The sequence below is a fragment of the Heptranchias perlo genome, unplaced genomic scaffold (genome assembly GCF_035084215.1).
Source record: "Heptranchias perlo isolate sHepPer1 unplaced genomic scaffold, sHepPer1.hap1 HAP1_SCAFFOLD_199, whole genome shotgun sequence".
In the NCBI taxonomy this organism is placed as follows: Eukaryota; Metazoa; Chordata; class Chondrichthyes; order Hexanchiformes; family Hexanchidae; genus Heptranchias; species Heptranchias perlo.
This window is the reverse complement of record NW_027139215.1, coordinates 151,587-173,331: the sequence shown is the minus strand read 5'-3', so window position 1 is coordinate 173,331 and position 21,745 is coordinate 151,587. Positions and strand designations below refer to the sequence as shown.

Here is a 21,745-nt window from a genome sequence, read left to right as displayed (position 1 = left end):
CACCCCTCCACTGCCTCTGAGTTGTCATATTGCTTGTCCACCATCGAGCAGTGGATGAGGAGAAATTTCCTCCAATTAATTATTGGGAAGACCGAATCCATTATCTTCAGTCCCTGTCACAAACTCCGTTTCCTCCCCACCAAATCCATCTCTCTCCGTGGCCACTCTCTGAGGATGAACGAGACTGTTAGCAACCCAGGCGTCCTAATTGACCCTAAGCTGACCTTCTGACCACATATCTTCTCCATCACCAAGACCGCCTGTTTCCACCTCCTGTAAAATTGTCCGTCTCCACCCCTGCCTCAGCTCATCTGCTATTAAATCCTCATCCATGCCTTAGTTATATCTGGGCTCCACTATTCCAATGCTATCACTGCTGTCCTTCCAGCTTCCACCCTCCGTAATTTTGAGCTCATCCAAAACTCTGCTGCCCATATCCTTACTCGCACCAACTCCCATTCACTCATCACCCCTGTGCTCGCTGTCCTACATCGGCTCCTGGTCCGGCAACACCTCGAATTAAAAATTCTCACCTTTATGTTCAAATCCCTCCATGGCCTCGCCCCTTCCTATCTTTAGCCCTACAGCCCACCAAGAACTCTGCGTTCATCCAACTCTGGTCTCGTGTGCAGCCCGATTTCCATTGCACCACAATTGGTGGCCGTGGCTTCAGTTGTCTCAGCCCTAAGCTCTGGAACTTCCTCCCTAAACCTCTCCACTTCTCTCTCCTCCCATCTAACACGCTTCGTAAAACCTACCTCTTTGACCAAGTTTTTGGTCACCTGTCCTAATATCTCATTATGTAGCTTGGTGTCAAATTTTGTCTGATAACCATCACATGAAGCATTTTATTGTGTTAAAGGTGATCTATAAATGGACGTTGTTTTTATTGTTGTTGCAATAGTTCATTCCTGGTTTTTTTTGTCCCCGTGTGAAGCACTTTGCATTCCTCTACATTAAATTTCATCTGCTACCTGTCTGTCCGATGCCCAAGTATTTAAATCCTCCTGTAGCTTATCCTGTTCAGTTTTGCAGTCTACCATCTTCATCAGCTTTGCATCATCTGTAAATTTACGCTTAGTTCCAGATCACTTATGAAGATATTAAACAAAAGAGGTCCAAAACAGATCACTGTGGAACCCCACTGGTAACATTCTCGCACGCTGATGACAATCCCTCACCACTGCCCTCTGGATTCTATCGGTGAACAAATTACACACCCACTGAAAAACATTTCCACTCATTTCCGCATTCTTTGTTTTCAGTACCAGACTTTCGAGAGGAACTGTATCAAAGGCCTTCCTGAAATCCATGTACACCACATCCACTACCTTACCAATATCACACTCCTTTGCCACACATTCAAAGAAAACTAGTGAGCTAGATTGGCAAGACTTCCCCTTTCATGAACGCAAATTGTCTATCTTTTAAGGTTATATTTCTATTCACAAGCTCCTTGAACTTACCTTTAATAAGCATTTCCATAACTTTACCCACAATGGACGTTAAACTCACTGGTCAGTAGTTTCCTTGGTGAATTTTGCTGCCTTTTTAACAATAGGGGTAACATCTGCCTTTCTCCAGTCCCCATCATATTGGAAATTAGCAAATGTAACTCCTCTGTTCAAGAAAGAATGGCGACAGAAAGCAGGAAACTACAGGCCAGTTAGCTTAACATCTATCTTAGGGAAAATGTTAGAATTTGTTATTAAGGAGGTTGTAGCAGGGCACTTAGACAATCTCAATGCAATCAGGCAGAGTTAATACGGCTTTGTGAAAGGGAAATCGTGTTTGACTAATTAATTAGAGTTCTTTGAGGAAGTAACAAGCAACGTGGATAAAGGGGATCCTGTGGATGTGGTGTACTTTGATTTCCAGAAGGCTTTTGACAAGGTGCCACATCAAAGGCTACCACACAAAATAAGAGCTCATGGTGTAGGGGTAATATATTAGTATGGATAAAGGATTGGTTAGCTAACAGGAAACAGAGAGTAGGCATAAATGGGTCATTTTCAGGTTGGCAAGGTGTAACGAGTGGAGTGCCACAGGGATAAGTGCTTGGAACTCAACTATTTACAATCTATATCAATGACTTGGATGAAGGGACCGAATGTATGATTGCTAAATTTTCTGATGACACAAAGGCAGATAGGAAAGTAAGTTGTGAAGAGGACATAAGGGGTCTGCAAAAGGATACAGATAGGTTAAGTAAGTGGTCAAAAATTTGACAGATGGAGTCCAATGTGGGAGAATGTGAACTTGCCCACTTGGCAGGAGGAATTCAAAAGCAGTACATTATTTAAATGGAGAGAGATTGCAGAACTCTGAGGTACAGAGGGATCTGGGTGTCCTAGTACATGAATCACAAAAAGTTGGATTGCAGGTATAGCAAGTGATTGGGAAGGTAAATGGAATGTTGTCATTTATTGCAAGGGGAATGGAATATAAAAATAGAGATGTTTTGCGACAGTTGTACAGAGCATTGGTGAGATCACATCTGGAATGCTGTATGCAATTTTGGTCTCCTTATTTAAGAAAGGACAATAATTGCTTTGGAGGCGGTTCAAAGAAAGTTCACTCGATTAATTCCTGGGATGACGGAGTTATTTTATGAGGAAAGGTTGGACAAGTTGGGCCTGTTGGAGTTGGCGCTGAGAAGAATGAGAGGTGATCTCAGGGGACTAGAAGGGGTAGATGCTGAGGTGATGTCTCCCCTTGTGGGAGAGTCTAGATCGAGGGCCCTCAGTTTAAGAATAAGGGGTCTCCATTTAAGACGGAGATGAGGACACATTTTTTTCTCTCACAGGATCGTAAATCTGTGGAACTCCCTTCCCCAAAGAGCGGTGGGGGCAGGATCATTGAATATTTTTAAGGCTGAGTAAGATAGATTCCTGCTTAACAAGGGAGTCAAAGGATCTGGTCGGTAGACGGGAAAGTAAGGTTGAGATCACAATCAGATCGCCATGAGCTTATCAAATGGCAGAGCAGGCTCGAGGGTCCGAATGGCCTACTCGTATGTTCGTAAAGGATGGTGGAGCTAGATTCAATCGTAACTTTAAAAGGATAATTCGATAAATACTTGAAAAGGAAAAAAATTGCAGAGTTTATGGGTAAAGAGCACGGGAATGGGAGTAATTGGGTACCTCCTTCAAAGAGCTGGCATTGGCACGATGGGTCGAATGGCCTCCTTCCATGCTGTGAGATTCTAGGATTGTTTATCTTCCATATATTTGTTTCTCTAAGAAGAACAATGACAGGCTGTCTAAGCAAAGCAGATGGTCAAAAGGCCCAAACGCACGAGGCACCAAAGAATCAGGCGTAGATTTCAGCACAAGGATGTTTTTTCTGCTCCAGTCATCAGCACAGCACAGACCTCTGAAACACAACCAGTCACTCCTTACAATATCACAGAGCCAGAAGCAGACCAGCTCTCAGTTTGCTTAAGAGTGAGTGCTGAACTCATCACATGGTGTCTGCACTAAACTGGCAATTAGAATCTCCTGATCACTTGGCTGTTTGTTAATACGGGAAAAAAAATCAGATTTTAACTGACCTGCCCTTTTCAATCCATCGATTGATCATTCACAGAGGCCCAAAAGAGACCTCTTAGAGTGTCTGAATCAGCTGTACTAATGATGATCTCTTAATTCTTAGCGATGAACGTGATGAAAACATATGTCGCTCATTGATTTTGGTGTCAGAGGGTGAGATATTTATCTCACGGTGGGGGAGAGATGAATAAGATGAAATAAAGCGAGTGTCTGTGGTAATGTTTGAATGACCGACACCAATCCGTAATTTGTACAATGCTGAATGTGTCAATTCAAAATGTGGATTTCCAATGGATATTCTGCAATGTTAACACAAATCCGTTTGTTCCACAGGAGGTGGTCGGGGTTCTGGTCACAGGAAATGTTTGAATTCAGAAAAGTTATTCTCTTGAATTTCTATATACTTCAGTTCCCAGAACGAATAATTTCAGACTCTCTGGTACATTTTCTGCTTGGCGAGCTGGCATATGACTGGCCTCGCAGATTGACCGCTCGTTATTAAATTCACTTCAACTGCTCCGACCAGCAGTCGGTCCACACACTGATGGGCATCTGCATCCATTTCGAGCTGGCCTCGGGGGCCAGGGTGAGCCAAAGTAAGAGTGAGGCCATGTTCTTTGGCAGTTGGGAGACCCGGTCCTTTGTCCCCTTCACTGTCAGATCCGACTACCTGAAGGTTTTGGGGATCTGGTTCAAGGGGCCCCTGGCCGGTAGAAAGAACTGGGAGGAGCGGATCACTAAGGCCAAACAGAAGCTTGATATGTGGGTGGGGTGATCCCTCTCCATAACCGGCAGGAACCTGGTGGTAAGGTGTGAGGTACTCACCGTGTTGCTCTACATGACCCAGCTCTGGCCCGTTCCCCAAAACTCCGCCGTCACAGTCACCCGAGATATCCTCCACTTTCCCTGGAGGTCCAAGGTAGAATGTGTCCGCAGGGTCACCATGTACAAGCTTCCAGACAAATGGGGAAAGAGCGTCTACAATGCTGCTCTGATCCTGACAGCCACCTTTGTGTGTGGCTGCCTCAGGATGTGTGTAGAGCCCCAGTACGCAGATACCAAGTGTCATTACGTGCTGAGTTTCTACCTGGCCAACACACTGAGAAGGCTGGGTCTGGCTGTGCTGGCCGAGCAGGTGCAGGATGTCCCATCAAGCTGGACCGCTCCCCCCCACTATCTGTCCCAGGTGTAGAAGTTCCTGAGGAGTAACCCCTTCGAACACAAGGCCGTCAGACCGTGGTCAACGTGAAACGTCCTGAGAACCCTTTCTTAAATAAGGAGACCAAAACTGCAATTCCAGTTGTGGTCTCACCAAAGCCCTGTACAATTGCAACAAAATCCTTACTCATGTATTCCAAACACTTGAAATAAAGACCAACATTTCATTTGCCTTCCTAATTGCTTGCTGTACCGACATGTTAACTTCTTGTGTTTCTTATACCAGGACACTCAAGTCTCTCTGAACACGAACATTTAATAGTTGCTCATCATTTTAAAAATATTCTGTTTTTCTATTCTTTCTACTAAAGTGAATAACCTCAAATTTCCCCACATTATACTCCATCTTCCACTTTCTTGCCCATTCACTTAACCTGTCTATAAACTTTGCAGACTCTTTGTGTCCTCCTCACAGATGCTTTGCATCGTCAGAGATCTTCAATACATTACACTCATATAGATTGTAAATAGCTGAGGCCCAGTAACGGTCGGCATTGCTCGCTGATAAGACAAGGGTAACATCCCTGAGGGGACATTGGTCCCAGCACCGTTGAGGTGCAACCCGTCCATCTTGTACAGGTCTTTAGTATCAATAAAAGTGAACAATGACGCCCTGGTAATGATGTTTCCTGACCTGCTGAGTGTTGCCAGCAGTTTCTGGGTTTATTTTTCAGCTTTCACTGTCGCAGTTTTCCTGGTAACATGCAACTCGCCTCAAGGGCGTGGCTTCAAGCACAACTTTCTTGTGCTCTTCTCACACACAAGATCGCACTTTACTTTCCGACACACGCGCTTTAAAATCTGCCGTTTCCGCACACAGCGCCCTGCGTCACGAGAATTTTGAAAGACCTTCCGCTCATGACCTGTCATCGCTCCTTTTTCCCCACAGGCGCTCTTTACATCTACTCGATTCAATCGCATGTTTCAACAGAACTATTAAGATCAAGGCGGAACACTTCCGATCTTACTGCACCGCCCCAACTTGCCAAATGTGCACCTTTCAACCGCCATTCACAGCTCTGTAGCGCTGCCCGTCACTCACGCAACTCAACTGCTGAGAGAAAAGAGCCAACAAGCATCAAAACAATAACCAGTTCTTCAGTTACCATCCCCTGGATCACAAGATTCCCCAAGTAAATTTCGTGAACAATCGGGCGGCTGTCTTTCCAGAGACCAGCCCTGCTTTCGTCGTGTTTGTCTGTCGAGCGGTCACGCAGATCGAAATGTATCGACTGGTTTCAAGGCACAAATGAACATTGGTGTGAATGGGACATGTGCCCAATAGAAACAGCGGTCGGAGCAGAACAAACTGAAAGGCGTGAGATCGTGAAAGTGAATGTTAGAGTCGGCAATGGAGCAGGAAAGTGTCCATGAAATGGAAGGAGGAAAGGAAAGGCGGCCTATTGACTGTGGAAGGAAGAAAAAGCTGGGAGAAGAGGCGGGTTTGAACTGTGGAACATCAAGTACAGGCATGTGAGAGTGCTGGGATTTGATGGAATAAATAGGTTTTCGACACCAACAAAAAATATGTTTGTTATGTATTAAAGATTGGGAAATTGTTGCATTATATTTGCTCGCGCGGTCGAGAACAAAAGGAGCAGCGCACACTATGCCGTGACTCGGATTCGAACCGCGGTTGCTGCGGCCACAGCGCAGAGTACTAACCACTATACGATCACGGCACCATACGTCAGGTGATGACATGGTTGCCCGAACAATTTAAATAGCGCCTTTAACGTAGCGAAACGTCCCAAGGCGCTTCAGAGGATCGTTTTTGAACAAAATTTGACCCCGAGCAACAGAAGGAGATATTAGAAGCAAAATACTGCGGATGCTGGAAATCTGAAATAAAAACAGAAAATGCTGGAAATAATCAGCAAGTCAGGCAGTGTCTGTGGAGAGAGAAACAGAGTTAACGTTTCAGGTCGATGACCCTTCGTCAGAACTGGAAAAAGTTGAAGATTAAACAGTTTTTAAGCAAGTCCAGCGTCAGGAAAAGGGATGGGGGAGGAAGGGGAGGGGAGGAAAGAACAAAAGGGAAGGTCTCTGATAGGGTGGAGGGCAGGAGTGATTAAATGACAAAAGGAATGATGGTGCAAGGCAAGGAGGGTGGTAATGGGACTAGTAAAGAAACAAAAGATGGGTCCAGAGGAGCTGTTAATGGCAACATTAGAACCACAATCAGCACTTGATCTCCGAAAAAATGTGATCAGTGTTTATGATCTGAAGTTATTGAAATCAATGTTGAGTTCAGAAGGTTGTAAAGAGCCTGATCGAAAGATGAGGTGCTGTTTCTCGAGCTTATGTTGAGCTTCATTGGAACGGTGTAAGAGGTAGGGGACAGAGAGGTCAGAGTGGGATTGGGACGGGGAATTAAAACGGCAAGCGACCGTAGGTCAGGGTCACGCTTGTGGACTGAGCGGAGGTGTTCAGCAAAGCTATTACAAATAAATCACTGTTTCACCTGGAAGGAATGTTTGGGGCCCTGGAAGGTGGGAAGGGAGGAGGTGAAAGGGCAGGTGTTGCATCTCCTGCACTCGAATGGGAAGGTACCGTGGGGAGGAGAGCGAGTGTTGGGGGTGATGGAAGAGTGGACCAGGGTGTTGTGGAGGGAGCGGTCCCTTCGGAAGGCTGAAAGGGGAGGGGAGGGGAAGGTGTTTTTGGTGGTGGCATCGCGCTTGGACGTGGTGGAAATGGCGGAGGGTGATACTTTTAATGTGGAGGCTGGTGGGGTGGAAGCCAAGGACAAGGGGGACCTACCGTGGTTCTGGGAGGGAGTGGAATGGGAAAGGGCAGAAGTGAAGGAAATAGGACGGACACAGTCGAGGGCCCAGTCAACTACAGTGGAGGGGAGTCCTCTGTTGAGAAAAAAGGAAGACATATCGGAAGTACTGGTGCGCAAGGTGGCATCGTCAGAACAGACACAATGGAGACGGAGAAACTGGGAGAAGGGAATAGAGTCCTTACAGGAAGCGGGGTGGGAGGAAATGTAATCAAAGTAGCTGTGGGGGTCGGGGGGCTTATAATAGATTTTGGTTGACAGCCTATCCCTGAAAATGGAGAAAGAGGAATGGAAGGGAAGGTTCGGAGATGGACCGTGTGAGGGGAAGGGTGAAAATTGGAAGCAAACTTGACTGGGGCGAGAGCAGGAAGCGACATCGATACAGTCATCAATGTACCGGAAAAAGAGGTGAGGGAGGGGAGCTGAGTAGGACTGGAACAAAGAATGTTCCACCTCTCCCACAAGTTCAGCCAGGCAGAGGAGGGTGGTGGAGGATGGGGATTGGTTAGGCCATCTTTCGTGGAAGAGGCAGGGGGCCCGCAGGCCGTCCTGGTGGGGGATGGAGGTGTAGATGGACTGGACGTCCTGGGTGAAAAGGAGAGGGTTAGGGCCGGGGAACTGGAAGTTGTTCAAGTGGCGGAAGGCATCGGATGAGTTGCGGATAGAGATCGGAATAAACTGGACAACGGGAGAGAAAGTAGAGTCGAAATAGGAAGAAGTTTGTTCCGCGGGGCAAGATCAGGCTGAGACGATGGATCTCCTGGGACAGTCCAGTTTTTGGATCTTGGGAAGGAGGTAGAAGCGGGCTTGGGGGACTATGAGGTTGGAGGCCGTGGGGAGAAGTTCTACACAGGAGATAAGGTCAGTGATGGTCTGCGAAACTATGGATTGATGTTGGGTGGTGGGATCACGCTCCTGGGGAAGGTAGGAGGATGTCGGAGAGTTGGAGTTCAGCCTCCACTCGTCGAGGTCCATTCACCTCACAGCAACAACAGTGCCGCCCTTGTCAGCAGGTTTAATGACAATGTCAGGATCGGACTCGAGAGAACGGAGTGCTGCGAGTTCAGAGGGAGGGAGGTTAGAGTGATTGACGGGAGCAGAGAAATTGAGACGGCCGATGTCACGCTGGCAGTTCACAATGAAAAGATCAAGAGAGGGTAAGAGGATAGAGGGAGGGGTCCAGGTGGAACGAGAAATCTGAAGATGGGAGAAAGGGTCCGCTGTGCGGGGGGAAGACTCCTGGCCAAAGAAATGGACGCGGAGGTGAAGGTGATGGAAGAAGAGCTCAGCATCGTGTCGAGCTCGAAACCCATTGAGGTGGGGGCGTAAGGGGATGAAACTGAAGCCTTTGCTGAGGACTGACGTTCGGGGTCAGAGAGGGGAAGGTCAGAGGGAATGGTGAAAACACGACAAAGAGATTGGAGGGAGGGATGGGGTCAGAGGAAAGTGAAGGGGAAGAAGGATCGGGAGGGGTGTTGGTATCTAAGAGTTGTTGAAACTTGCGGTCCTTGACACCTGAAAGGAAGAAAAAAAGTTTTTTGTTCAATCGCCGGATGAGGCGAAGGATGAAATGGAACTGCGGACCAGGACAGCTCTGAAGTAGAGAGAGTCGGTGCTGCTGAAGAGAGAGTGTTTGATCAGGTTTCTACTAAAACTCACTTTCACAGACACATCTCCTTCCTCAGCAACTGTGTCCGGCTCCGACTTATTCCACGTGGATTCCAACTTAAATTCCACCCTTCATGTTTCGGATCCACCCATGATTCCAGATATCTCCATGATATTCAGCGTTCCTCCAACCACTGCTCCCGCCGCTTCCTGAGATCCACGCTCAACGCCACGCACCGCCACATGCTCACTCTCGACCTCTCTCTCCACGCATGGTTTTTATCCCATCCGCGCCATTATTGCATTTACCGTTTGATGTGTTGGTTCCTTCATTATATTCATCCAGAAGACTTGGGTTTCAGTCCAATCCGAAGCCACGGTGGATGAATTTTGCATTGCTCGCTGAACTCTGCTCAAATCAGCAAAGTCCTGATTGCCGCCCGGAGGTGCTGCGAGTGTAAGATGTGAATAACGTGAAGTATCAATCAAAGTGCACAATGACGCCCCGGGAAAGCGAGTATCTCTCATCGGATATTACTGCACCGCCCCAACTTGCCGAATGTGAACCTTTCAACCGCCATTCGCAGCTCTGTAACGCTGCCCGTCGCTCACGCAACTCAACTGCTGAGAGAAAAGAGCCAACAAGCGTCAAAACAAAAACCAGTTCTTCAGTTACCATCCCCTGGATCACAAGATTCCCCAAGTAAATTTCGTGAACATTCGGGCGGCTGTCTTTCCAGAGACCAGCCCTGCTTTCGTCGTGTTTGTCTGTCGAGCGGTCACGCAGATCGAAATGTATCGACTGGTTTCAAGGCACAAATGAACATTGGTGCGAATGGGACATGTGCCCAATAGAAACAGCGGTCGGAGCAGAACAAACTGAAAGGCGTGAGATCGTGAAAGTGAATGTTAGAGTTGGCAATGCCGCAGGGAAGTGTCCATAAAATGGAAGGAGGAAAGTAAAGGCGGCCTATTGACTGTGGAAGGAAGAAAAAGCCGGGAGAAGAGGCGGGTTTGAACTGTGGAACTTCAAGTACAGGCATGTGAGAGTGCTGGGATTTGACGGAATTAAAATGTTTCACCAAAATAATATTATTTCTTGTGCTAAAGATTGATTTCTTGCTGCATTCTCTTATTATATGTGACAGAGGCGAAAATCGGTAAATGAAACTCTGTGGAGACTCGGATTTGCTCCGATTTTACTGCGACCACAACGCAGAGTATTTACCACAAAACGATCACGACGAAGTGCATCAGGTGTGGCAGTTGTGCCCAAACAACAGCAATGGCGCGCATGGCACTGCTTCAAACAGAAGGATTCTTCGTGTGAGGCCAAAATAATTAGCACTTCAAATTATGGTAGCGGTGGGATTCGAACCCACGCCCCCGCAGGGACTGGAGCCTAAATCCAGCGCCTTAGACCGCTCGGCCACGCTACCTTGTAACAAGCCGTCTGCTCAGGATCTGGGAACGGGCGATTGAAAGGTGGCTTTCTTACTCTGACCGATGAGTCCAAGATTTTTGCCTTGAAACAATAAAATAAAAGGGCTTTCTTTGCACTGTTCATGCGACGAGGTGGCCGAGTGGTTGAGGTGATGGACTGTTCTACATTGTGCTCTGCACGCATGGTTTTTTATCCCACCGGTGCCATTATTGCATTTTTTTAATCGTTCATGGGATGTGGGCGTCACTGGCAAGGACACCATTTCTTGTCCATCCACTAATTGCCCTTGAGAAGGTCGTGGTGAGCCGCCTTCTTGAACCGCTGCAGTCCGTATGGTGACGATTCTCCGACTGTGCTGTCAGGAAGGGAATTCCAGGACTTCGACCCAGTGACGATAAAGGAACGGTGATATATTTCCAAGTCGGGATGGTGAGTGACTTGGAGGGGAACGTGCAGGTGGTGTTGTTCCCATATGCCTGCTGCCCTTGTCCTTTTAGGCGGTACAGGTCACGGGTTTGGGAGGTGCTGTCAAAGAAGCCTTGGCAAGTTGCTGCAGTGCATCCTGTGGATGGTACACACTGCAGCCATGGTGCGCCTGTGGTGAAGGGAGTTAATGTTTAAGGTGGTAGATGTGGTGCCAATCAATTGGGCTGCTTTGTCCTGGATGGTGTCGAGCTTCTTGAGTGTTGTTGGAGCTGCACTCATCCAGGCAAGTGGAGAGTATACCATCTATAAAGAGTACTTTATAGATGGTAGAAAGGCTTTGGGGGGGTCAGGAGGCGAGTCACTCACCACAGAATACCCAGCCTCTATCTGCTCTTGTAGCCACAGTATCTATGTGGCTGGTCCAGTTATGTTTCTGGTCAATGGTGACCTCCAGGATGTTGATAGTGGGGGACTCGTCGATAGTAATGCCATTGAATGTCAAGGGGATGTGGTTGGACTCTCTCTTGTTGGAGATTGTCATTGCCTGGCACTTGTACAGCCTAAATGTTACTTGCCACTTATCAGCCCAAGCCTGGATGTTGTCCAGGTCGTGCTGCATGTGGGCACGGACTGCTTCTTATCTGTGGGGTTGCGAATGGAACTGAACACTGCGCAATCGTCAGCGAGCATCCCCATTTCTGACCTTATGATGGAGGGAATGTCATTGATGAAGCAGCTGAAGATGGTTGGGCCAAAGACACTGCCCTGAGGAACTCCTGCAGCAATGTCCTGGGGCTGAGATGATTGGCCTCCAACAACCACTACCATCTTCTTTTGTGCTCAGTATGACTCCAGAAACTGGAGAGTTTTCAACTGGAGCGGCAGCTGAACGGATGGTCTCAATCTTAGTGACAAAATAGTCCATGAGCTCATGGCAATTTTTGTGGTGAGGGTGGAGGAGGCAGGGGGTGCAAGAAGTCGGTTTGGAGTCGAGAAGAGATACCGGGTGTATCTTTACATTCCAGGATGATCCTGGAATAGTGAGTAGTTTTCTGTCTCTCTCTGTTTCGGGTTGGTGAATTCGCCCGGGTCTGTTCACAAGGCGATTCTGCGTTTTATTTCTTCCTCATTATTGTGGTTCTGACATCGAGGTGAAGAGTGAGGCAGAGAACAGATTTTAAAATTGCTGGAATATCAGTGAAATTAAATCGTGGAAAGTGGAAAAGTCCGAGTCAGTTTTTCACCGTATTTTCCTCATCCGATGTTGCAGATAAATGAAAGTAAAGCTTCGAAAGGCAGACCTTCCCGTCGGGGAATTGACCCCAGTCTCCAGGGTGATGGACACTGATACTCACCATGATACTAACGAGGAACTGGTGCCGGAAGGGGATGTACGTTCACCACAGATGCTTCAGGTTTCAGTGAATCTGTTTGAACTGTTCATTTGATGACAGTTTGTTTAACTTTCCACGGACCACTGTTGAAAGAAAAATTGCCGACCACTTTTCCATCTCATGTTGGATCATGATGTGGGGAGTGCGGGAGAGAGTGAGACAGAGGAAGAGACAGAGACCTTCTCAGGAAAACATAGAAAATATGAGGCACATACACAGACAGACAGACAGACACAGACACACAGAAACAGACACACAAACACATGGGGTGACTCAGAAATACGGAAAGTCAGAATATGGATAATTTGGCTGATTTTTGTTCTATTTCTGTCGTAGATTTCGTGAAATCTTGCAGATCAATTAAAATGAGCATAAAACTCGAGGTACTCAATGCTGTGGAATTTTAATTCACTTCAGAATTATTAATTCTACAAGAAACTTGTTGAATTTTGAAACTCAGAGATGAAACGGGTTGATAAATGACGGGATCTGAAGTCTGTCAGATTCGAACCTGCGCGGGGGAAATGAATGAATTTCGAATCTGTCACCTAACCCACCAGTTAGTAAAAATCACAATTGCTCTGCATCCAGTCCTCAAATAGTCTCCGTACAATAATATTCTGAAAGTGACAATCACCTGTTTTTTTGCTCTGTAGTTTTTGTTTAGGAAGAAGGTCGGCGAAGACATAAAATTAAAAGTTAGCGTCTGAAAACTGCTACCTCCCAGTCGGGGTATTAAACCCCGGACTAAGGTGGGGCAACTCACCACGATAAGAGAGAAAGAAAGAACGAAAGAAAGACAGAGTCAGTTGTCGTTGTCTAACAAAGAGATGGAAATGTAAATGGTTCTTTCAAGAGTGGCCCGTGGAAAATGAAACAAACTGTCATCAAATAAATAGTTAAAAGAAATGCACTGATACGTGAAGCATGTCTAACACCATCTGGGATGAGTGCACAGTCAACGCAGCAGTTCCTCGTTAGTATAGTGGTGAGTATCCCCGCTTGTCACGCGGGAGACCGGGGTTCAATTCCCCGACGGGGAGTTTAAACTTTTGCCGCCTTTTAAAGCTTTTTCTCTCATTCATCTCTAATATTCGATGCGGAATATACAGTGTAAAACTGACTCGGAGTTTCCCACTTTCCCCGATTTAATTTCACTGATATTCCAGCGGTTTTAAAATCTGCTCTCAGCTTCACTCTTCACCTCGATGTTCGACTGGTTTCTGTGATGTTGGGGATTTCGGGAGGAGGCCGAGATGGATCATCCACTCGGCACTTCTGGCTGAAGACGGTTTCTAAAACTTTGCACTCACACGCTGGGCTTTACCATCATTGAGGATGGGGATGTTCATAGAGCCTCTTCCCATTAGTTGTTTAATTATCCACCATCATTCACAAATGGGTGTGGCAGGACTGCAGAGCTTTGATCTGATCCGTTGTTTGTGGGATCGTTTAGCTCTGTCTACAGCATGCTGCTTCCACTGTTTGTCAAGTAGTCCTGTGTTACTTTCAGGTTATTGGTGTGTGTATATGTCTGTGTGCGAGTGTTTATGTAGCTCGGAATGTGTGTGTTTGTGTATGTGTGAATATGACTATGTCTGTCTCACTTGTTATATGCGTTTCTGAGTGTCCCTCTCTTTCTTTCTATCTGTCACTTTTAACCTGCTCCCCAAATAATTTTTCTCTGGACCTTGACGAACAAAGAGATAGAAAGTAAGTCTTCTTTCAGCAGTGGCATGTGGAAAGTTAAACAAATTGTCATCAAAGAAGTAGTTAAAATAGATTCACTGAAACATGCATCCTTTTCATTGCTGCATGTGAGATCTTTCATGTCTGCGCCTGTTCCGAGACCTGTCTCTCTCTGGTGACAGCGCGATTCTGCGTTTCATTTCTTGCCCATCATTGTGGTTCTCACATCGAGCTGAAGCGTGAGGCAGAGAGCAGATTTTTAAAATCGCTGTGAAATCAATTTGTGGAAGTGGGAAAGGCCGAGTCAGTTTTTCATTGTATTTTCAACATCCAATATTGCAGATAAATGAAAGTGAAGCTTCGAAAGCAGCAATAACCTCCTCGTCGGGGAATTGAACCCCGGTCTCCCGCGTGACAGGCGGGGATACTCACCACTATACTAACGAGGAATTCGTGCAGACATTTGCCGTATATTCACCACAGATGCTTCACGTTTCAGTGAATCTGTTTGAACTGTTCATTTGATGAGAGTTTGTTCAACTTTCCACGGACCACTGTTGAAAGAAGAATTACCGACCACTTTTCCATCTCATGTTGGATCATGATGTGGGTAACGCGGGAGAGAGTGAGACAGATATTCTCAGGAAAATATAGAAAATATGAGGCACATACACAGACAGACAGACACAGACACACATACACATGGATTGACTCAGAAATACTGAGAGTCAGAATATGGATAATTTGGCTGATTTTTGTTCCATTTCTGTCGTAGATTTCGTGAAATCTTGCAGATCAATTAAAATGAGCATAAAACTCGAGGTACTCAATGCTGTGGAATTTTAATTCACTTAAGATTTATTAATTCTACAAGAAACTTGTTGAATTTTGAAACGCAGAGATGAAACAGGTTGATGAATGACGGGATCTGAAGTCTGTCAGATTTGAACCTGCGCGGGGGAAATGAATGAATTTCGAATCTGTCACCTAACCCACCAGTTAGTAAAAATCACAATTGCTCTGCATCCAGTCCTCAAATAGTCTCCGTACAATAATATTCTGAAAGTGACAATCACCTGTTTTTTTGCTCTGTAGTTTTTGTTTAGGAAGAAGGTCGGCGAAGACATAAAATTAAAAGTTAGCGTCTGAAAACTGCTACCTCCCAGTCGGGGTATTAAACCCCGGACTAAGGTGGGGCAACTCACCACGATAAGAGAGAAAGAAAGAACGAAAGAAAGACAGAGTCAGTTGTCGTTGTCTAACAAAGAGATGGAAATGTAAATGGTTCTTTCAAGAGTGGCCAGTGGAAAATGAAACAAACTGTCATCAAATAAATAGTTAAAAGAAATGCACTGATACGTGAAGCATGTCTAACACCATCTGGGATGAGTGCACAGTCAACGCAGCAGTTCCTCGTTAGTATAGTGGTGAGTATCCCCGCCTGTCACGCGGGAGACCGGGGTTCAATTCCCCGACGGGGAGATTAAACTTTTGCCGCCTTTTAAAGCTTTTTCTCTCATTTATCTCTAATATTCGATGCGGAATATACAGTGTAAAACTGACTCGGAGTTTCCCACTTTCCCCGATTTAATTTCACTGATATTCCAGCGGTTTTAAAATCTGCTCTCAGCTTCACTCTTCACCTCGATGTTCGACTGGTTTCTGTGATGTTGGGGATTTCGGGAGGAGGCCGAGATGGATCATCCACTCGGCACTTCTGGCTGAAGACGGTTTCTAAAACTTTGCACTCACACGCTGGGCTTTACCATCATTGAGGATGGGAATGTTCATAGAGCCTCTTCCCATTAGTTGTTTAATTATCCACCATCATTCACAAATGGGTGTGGCAGGACTGCAGAGCTTTGATCTGATCCGTTGTTTGTGGGATCGTTTAGCTCTGTCTACAGCATGCTGCTTCCACTGTTTGTCAAGTAGTCCTGTGTTACTTTCAGGTTATTGGTGTGTGTATATGTCTGTGCGCGAGTGTTTATGTAGCTCGGAATGTGTGTGTTTATGTATGTGTGAATATGACTATGTCTGTCTCACTTGTTATATGCGTTTCTGAGTGTCCCTCTCTTTCTTTCTATCTGTCACTTTTAACCTGCTCCCCAAATAATTTTTCTCTGGACCTTGACTAACAAAGAGATAGAAAGTAAGTCTTCTTTCAACAGTGGCATGTGGAAAGTTAATCAAATTGTCATCAAAGAAGTAGTTAAAATAGATTCACTGAAACATGCATCCTTTTCATTGCTGCATGTGAGATCTTTCATGTCTGCGCCTGTTCCGAGACCTGTCTCTCTCTGGTGACAGCGCGATTCTGCGTTTCATTTCTTGCCCATCATTGTGGTTCTCACATCGAGCTGAAGCGTGAGGCAGAGAGCAGATTTTTAAAATCGCTGTGAAATCAATTTGTGGAAGTGGGAAAGGCCGAGTCAGTTTTTCATTGTATTTTCAACATCCAATATTGCAGATAAATGAAAGTGAAGCTTCGAAAGCAGCAATAACCTCCTCGTCGGGGAATTGAACCCCGGTCTCCCGCGTGACAGGCGGGGATACTCACCACTATACTAACGAGGAATTCGTGCAGACATTTGCCGTATATTCACCACAGATGCTTCACGTTTCAGTGAATCTGTTTGAACTGTTCATTTGATGACAGTTTGCTTAACTTTCCACGGACCACTGTTGAAAGAAGAATTACCGACCACTTTTCCATCTCATGTTGGATCATGATGTGGGTAACGCGGGAGAGAGTGAGACAGATCTTCTCAGGAAAATATAGAAAATATGAGGCACATACACAGACAGACAGACACAGACACACATACACATGGATTGACTCAGAAATACTGAGAGTCAGAATATGGATAATTTGGCTGATTTTTGTTCCATTTCTGTCGTAGATTTCGTGAAATCTTGCAGATCAATTAAAATGAGCATAAAACTCGAGGTCCTCAATGCTGTGGAATTTTAATTCACTTAAGATTTATTAATTCTACAAGAAACTTGTTGAATTTTGAAACGCAGAGATGAAACAGGTTGATGAATGACGGGATCTGAAGTCAGTCAAATTTGAACCTGCGCGGGGGAAATGAATGAATTTCGAATCTGTCACCTCACCCACCAGTTCGTAAAAATCACAATTGCTCTGCATCCAGTCCTCAAATAGTCTCCGTACAATAATATTCTGAAAGTGACAATCACCTGTTTTTTTGCTCTGTAGTTTTTGTTTAGGAAGAAGGTCGGCGAAGACATAAAATTAAAAGTTAGCGTCTGAAAACTGCTACCTCCCAGTCGGGGTATTAAACCCCGGACTAAGGTGGGGCAACTCACCACGATAAGAGAGAAAGAAAGAACGAAAGAAAGACAGAGTCAGTTGTCGTTGTCTAACAAAGAGATGGAAATGTAAATGGTTCTTTCAAGAGTGGCCAGTGGAAAATGAAACAAACTGTCATCAAATAAATAGTTAAAAGAAATGCACTGATACGTGAAGCATGTCTAACACCATCTGGGATGAGTGCACAGTCAACGCAGCAGTTCCTCGTTAGTATAGTGGTGAGTATCCCCGCCTGTCACGCGGGAGACCGGGGTTCAATTCCCCGACGGGGAGATTAAACTTTTGCCGCCTTTTAAAGCTTTTTCTCTCATTTATCTCTAATATTCGATGCGGAATATACAGTGTAAAACTGACTCGGAGTTTCGCACTTTCCCCGATTTAATTTCACTGATATTCCAGCGGTTTTAAAATCTGCTCTCAGCTTCACTCTTCACCTCGATGTTCGACTGGTTTCTGTGATGTTGGGGATTTCGGGAGGAGGCCGAGATGGATCATCCACTCGGCACTTCTGGCTGAAGACGGTTTCTAAAACTTTGCACTCACACGCTGGGCTTTACCATCATTGAGGATGGGAATGTTCATAGAGCCTCTTCCCATTAGTTGTTTAATTATCCACCATCATTCACAAATGGGTGTGGCAGGACTGCAGAGCTTTGATCTGATCCGTTGTTTGTGGGATCGTTTAGCTCTGTCTACAGCATGCTGCTTCCACTGTTTGTCAAGTAGTCCTGTGTTACTTTCAGGTTATTGGTGTGTGTATATGTCTGTGCGCGAGTGTTTATGTAGCTCGGAATGTGTGTGTTTATGTATGTGTGAATATGACTATGTCTGTCTCACTTGTTATATGCGTTTCTGAGTGTCCCTCTCTTTCTTTCTATCTGTCACTTTTAACCTGCTCCCCAAATAATTTTTCTCTGGACCTTGACTAACAAAGAGATAGAAAGTAAGTCTTCTTTCAACAGTGGCATGTGGAAAGTTAATCAAATTGTCATCAAAGAAGTAGTTAAAATAGATTCACTGAAACATGCATCCTTTTCATTGCTGCATGTGAGATCTTTCATGTCTGCGCCTGTTCCGAGACCTGTCTCTCTCTGGTGACAGCGCGATTCTGCGTTTCATTTCTTGCCCATCATTGTGGTTCTCACATCGAGCTGAAGCGTGAGGCAGAGAGCAGATTTTTAAAATCGCTGTGAAATCAATTTGTGGAAGTGGGAAAGGCCGAGTCAGTTTTTCATTGTATTTTCAACATCCAATATTGCAGATAAATGAAAGTGAAGCTTCGAAAGCAGCAATAACCTCCTCGTCGGGGAATTGAACCCCGGTCTCCCGCGTGACAGGCGGGGATACTCACCACTATACTAACGAGGAATTCGTGCAGACATTTGCCATATATTCACCACAGATGCTTCACGTTTCAGTGAATCTGTTTGAACTGTTCATTTGATGACAGTTTGTTTAACTTTCCACGGACCACTGTTGAAAGAAGAATTACCGACCACTTTTCCATCTCATGTTGGATCATGATGTGGGTAACGCGGGAGAGAGTGAGACAGATCTTCTCAGGAAAATATAGAAAATATGAGGCACATGCACAGACAGACAGACACAGACACACATACACATGGATTGACTCAGAAATACTGAGAGTCAGAATATGGATAATTTGGCTGATTTTTGTTCCATTTCTGTCGTAGATTTCGTGAAATCTTGCAGATCAATTAAAATGAGCATAAAACTCGAGGTCCTCAATGCTGTGGAATTTTAATTCACTTAAGATTTATTAATTCTACAAGAAACTTGTTGAATTTTGAAACGCAGAGATGAAACAGGTTGATGAATGACGGGATCTGAAGTCTGTCAGATTTGAACCTGCGCGGGGGAAATGAATGAATTTCGAATCTGTCACCTAACCCACCAGTTAGTAAAAATCACAATTGCTCTGCATCCAGTCCTCAAATAGTCTCCGTACAATAATATTCTGAAAGTGACAATCACCTGTTTTTTTGCTCTGTAGTTTTTGTTTAGGAAGAAGGTCGGCGAAGACATAAAATTAAAAGTTAGCGTCTGAAAACTGCTACCTCCCAGTCGGGGTATTAAACCCCGGACTAAGGTGGGGCAACTCACCACGATAAGAGAGAAAGAAAGAACGAAAGAAAGACAGAGTCAGTTGTCGTTGTCTAACAAAGAGATGGAAATGTAAATGGTTCTTTCAAGAGTGGCCAGTGGAAAATGAAACAAACTGTCATCAAATAAATAGTTAAAAGAAATGCACTGATACGTGAAGCATGTCTAACACCATCTGGGATGAGTGCACAGTCAACGCAGCAGTTCCTCGTTAGTATAGTGGTGAGTATCCCCGCCTGTCACGCGGGAGACCGGGGTTCAATTCCCCGACGGGGAGATTAAACTTTTGCCGCCTTTTAAAGCTTTTTCTCTCATTTATCTCTAATATTCGATGCGGAATATACAGTGTAAAACTGACTCGGAGTTTCGCACTTTCCCCGATTTAATTTCACTGATATTCCAGCGGTTTTAAAATCTGCTCTCAGCTTCACTCTTCACCTCGATGTTCGACTGGTTTCTGTGATGTTGGGGATTTCGGGAGGAGGCCGAGATGGATCATCCACTCGGCACTTCTGGCTGAAGACGGTTTCTAAAACTTTGCACTCACACGCTGGGCTTTACCATCATTGAGGATGGGAATGTTCATAGAGCCTCTTCCCATTAGTTGTTTAATTATCCACCATCATTCACAAATGGGTGTGGCAGGACTGCAGAGCTTTGATCTGATCCGTTGTTTGTGGGATCGTTTAGCTCTGTCTACAGCATGCTGCTTCCACTGTTTGTCAAGTAGTCCTGTGTTACTTTCAGGTTATTGGTGTGTGTATATGTCTGTGCGCGAGTGTTTATGTAGCTCGGAATGTGTGTGTTTATGTATGTGTGAATATGACTATGTCTGTCTCACTTGTTATATGCGTTTCTGAGTGTCCCTCTCTTTCTTTCTATCTGTCACTTTTAACCTGCTCCCCAAATAATTTTTCTCTGGACCTTGACTAACAAAGAGATAGAAAGTAAGTCTTCTTTCAACAGTGGCATGTGGAAAGTTCATCAAATTGTCATCAAAGAAGTAGTTAAAATAGATTCACTGAAACATGCATCCTTTTCATTGCTGCATGTGAGATCTTTCATGTCTGCGCCTGTTCCGAGACCTGTCTCTCTCTGGTGACAGCGCGATTCTGCGTTTCATTTCTTGCCCATCATTGTGGTTCTCACATCGAGCTGAAGCGTGAGGCAGAGAGCAGATTTTTAAAATCGCTGTGAAATCAATTTGTGGAAGTGGGAAAGGCCGAGTCAGTTTTTCATTGTATTTTCAACATCCAATATTGCAGATAAATGAAAGTGAAGCTTCGAAAGCAGCAATAACCTCCTCGTCGGGGAATTGAACCCCGGTCTCCCGCGTGACAGGCGGGGATACTCACCACTATACTAACGAGGAATTCGTGCAGACATTTGCCGTATATTCACCACAGATGCTTCACGTTTCAGTGAATCTGTTTGAACTGTTCATTTGATGACAGTTTGTTTAACTTTCCACGGACCACTGTTGAAAGAAGAATTACCGACCACTTTTCCATCTCATGTTGGATCATGATGTGGGTAACGCGGGAGAGAGTGAGACAGATCTTCTCAGGAAAATATAGAAAATATGAGGCACATGCACAGACAGACAGACACAGACACACATACACATGGATTGACTCAGAAATACTGAGAGTCAGAATATGGATAATTTGGCTGATTTTTGTTCCATTTCTGTCGTAGATTTCGTGAAATCTTGCAGATCAATTAAAATGAGCATAAAACTCGAGGTCCTCAATGCTGTGGAATTTTAATTCACTTAAGATTTATTAATTCTACAAGAAACTTGTTGAATTTTGAAACGCAGAGATGAAACAGGTTGATGAATGACGGGATCTGAAGTCTGTCAGATTTGAACCTGCGCGGGGGAAATGAATGAATTTCGAATCTGTCACCTAACCCACCAGTTAGTAAAAATCACAATTGCTCTGCATCCAGTCCTCAAATAGTCTCCGTACAATAATATTCTGAAAGTGACAATCACCTGTTTTTTTGCTCTGTAGTTTTTGTTTAGGAAGAAGGTCGGCGAAGACATAAAATTAAAAGTTAGCGTCTGAAAACTGCTACCTCCCAGTCGGGGTATTAAACCCCGGACTAAGGTGGGGCAACTCACCACGATAAGAGAGAAAGAAAGAACGAAAGAAAGACAGAGTCAGT

At 45.1% G+C, this 21,745-nt stretch overlaps 9 non-coding genes across 9 annotated transcripts; 4 read left to right on the top strand and 5 right to left on the bottom strand.

Annotated features, from left to right (window-relative positions):
* Positions 1-10,516: 10,516 nt before the first annotated feature.
* On the bottom strand, positions 10,517-10,598 carry trnal-uag (transfer RNA leucine (anticodon UAG)). Its single transcript has one exon. It is a non-coding gene; the product is annotated as a tRNA-Leu (tRNA).
* A 2,796-nt stretch (positions 10,599-13,394) lies between these two features.
* Positions 13,395-13,466, top strand: trnad-guc (transfer RNA aspartic acid (anticodon GUC)). The gene has a single exon. It is a non-coding gene; the product is annotated as a tRNA-Asp (tRNA).
* Positions 13,467-14,489: 1,023 nt separating this feature from the next.
* Positions 14,490-14,561, bottom strand: trnad-guc (transfer RNA aspartic acid (anticodon GUC)). The gene has a single exon. It is a non-coding gene; the product is annotated as a tRNA-Asp (tRNA).
* Positions 14,562-15,522: 961 nt separating this feature from the next.
* trnad-guc (transfer RNA aspartic acid (anticodon GUC)) lies at positions 15,523-15,594 on the top strand. The gene has a single exon. It is a non-coding gene; the product is annotated as a tRNA-Asp (tRNA).
* A 1,023-nt stretch (positions 15,595-16,617) lies between these two features.
* Positions 16,618-16,689, bottom strand: trnad-guc (transfer RNA aspartic acid (anticodon GUC)). Its single transcript has one exon. It is a non-coding gene; the product is annotated as a tRNA-Asp (tRNA).
* Positions 16,690-17,650: 961 nt separating this feature from the next.
* Positions 17,651-17,722, top strand: trnad-guc (transfer RNA aspartic acid (anticodon GUC)). The gene has a single exon. It is a non-coding gene; the product is annotated as a tRNA-Asp (tRNA).
* A 1,023-nt stretch (positions 17,723-18,745) lies between these two features.
* On the bottom strand, positions 18,746-18,817 carry trnad-guc (transfer RNA aspartic acid (anticodon GUC)). Its single transcript has one exon. It is a non-coding gene; the product is annotated as a tRNA-Asp (tRNA).
* Positions 18,818-19,778: 961 nt separating this feature from the next.
* On the top strand, positions 19,779-19,850 carry trnad-guc (transfer RNA aspartic acid (anticodon GUC)). Its single transcript has one exon. It is a non-coding gene; the product is annotated as a tRNA-Asp (tRNA).
* A 1,023-nt stretch (positions 19,851-20,873) lies between these two features.
* Positions 20,874-20,945, bottom strand: trnad-guc (transfer RNA aspartic acid (anticodon GUC)). The gene has a single exon. It is a non-coding gene; the product is annotated as a tRNA-Asp (tRNA).
* Positions 20,946-21,745: the final 800 nt, after the last annotated feature.